At 45.4% G+C, this 1,550-nt stretch overlaps 1 protein-coding gene across 1 annotated transcript in view; it reads left to right on the top strand.

Moving 5' to 3' along the window:
* The window catches only part of DNAH14 (dynein axonemal heavy chain 14), a 293,744-nt gene that overhangs the window by 117,019 nt on the left and 175,175 nt on the right, over positions 1-1,550 (top strand). The window lies entirely within an intron of this gene.

The raw sequence follows: 1,550 nt of genomic DNA, 5'->3' as shown, positions 1-1,550 counted from the left end.
GAGTTGTCCCTGGTTTCTGCACTCAGTATTGACGGATTGGTAGGGTCCAGACTGAGAGCCTCCCGGGAGCGAGCGCCGAGAGCCCGGGGCGCAAGCCTGCACCTGCCAGGGCCCTGGGCAGCCGCTCCAGTGTGGCCCAGCCCCCCGCTGGCCCTCAGGGCGTCACCCAGCAGCAGCCCGCCCTCCACTCACCCCGCGGCTGCGGATGTGAGGACCCCAGTGCCGTGGGGCCTCCACCCCAGGACCCCCAGCACCGGCCTGCCCTGGGGGNGTCAGTGTGTTTTAAAAACATGGCTGTAGCGTTCCATGTACTCATCAACTTAACAAATGGCGTGTGTGCATTCAGACTCGACTAAGTTTTGTGCATTTCTAAATTTGGTAGGTAATTCATGCTTATATTGCAATGTTTTCTCAGAAGAGTAAAGACATTTTATTACTCTAGAAGTTTTAACGTTAGTATTTTGTGTCAGAAGTCGAGAAATATACTAAAATACTGTTTTTGTTTCTCAGGCTGTAGGCAAACATTGTGTGGTGTTCAACTGTTTTGAGGATTTGGATTATAAGGTAAAGCCTATTCATATATATGCAGAAAAAAATCATACACATAAATAGTTCATTGAGAACTGAAAGAACAAGGAAATATTTCTCTTGAAGAGACATTAAGTATTAACTGCAAATGCTATTCTTTTAAATTAATGTAATTGAGACTTAAAACATTATGCAGTTGAACTATTTAAGACAGTGGGTTTCAAACTTTTTGATGGGGGAATCTTTCCAAACAAAATCCATTATGGGCTGTGAATATATTAAGAAATTAAGAGTTCCGCTTTGTTAATGTAAATTTATAAGTTCTAACCTTATACCTTTATTTACTGAAGAGGTAACCGCTAAGAACCTGAGGCTGTTAACACAGGAACGCGAGTCGGGGCAGATACAGATGATCAGGAGTTTGCACCTTGTTTTGATTGCATATGACCTAAGACAGAGCTCATAACGTTCTGAAATATTGGTTGAAACTTCGTGTACTTCTGTGCCTCTCACAGATTTATTTGAAGTTTTGAAACACTCCAGTTTATTTTGTCTTGGATGTTAAGTTCAAACCCGTTACCTTTTATTACTGTCGGTTTATTTGCAGTTCAACGTCCATTATGGTGAGATCCTGCCTTTTCAGTCTGTGCTCACTTAGCACCTCAAAAATATCGATAAAACCTAAACAAGCTGACTGCACTCATATCATTAAGACCCTCAGGAAGGAGAGTCTCTTGCCTCCTTCCGGCGGAGTCGGGGGGCGGGGGGTGAGCAGGGCTGCGGGGAGCATCGGAACTGAGGCACCTGCCCACACAAAACCCGAGGGGCACCCGGGAAGCCTGCTGATGAAGATAAATAATATTTTAATGCCATACTTTTTTTGGAATCAAAATTAGTGCCCCCCCAAGCCCCATGAGAAACCGAGTATCAAAATTATAAAATAAAGACACGACACGATTCCTGCAGCCACTGGGGAGAACCAGTCCCTGTGTCTGCCCGGAGGGGCTCCCGGGCCCGCTCCC

This window comes from Crocuta crocuta, unplaced genomic scaffold (assembly GCF_008692635.1).
Source record: "Crocuta crocuta isolate KB4526 unplaced genomic scaffold, BGI_CrCroc_1.0 scaffold322, whole genome shotgun sequence".
Lineage (NCBI taxonomy): Eukaryota > Metazoa > Chordata > Mammalia > Carnivora > Hyaenidae > Crocuta > Crocuta crocuta.
This window is presented reverse-complemented; position numbering and strand designations above follow the sequence as displayed.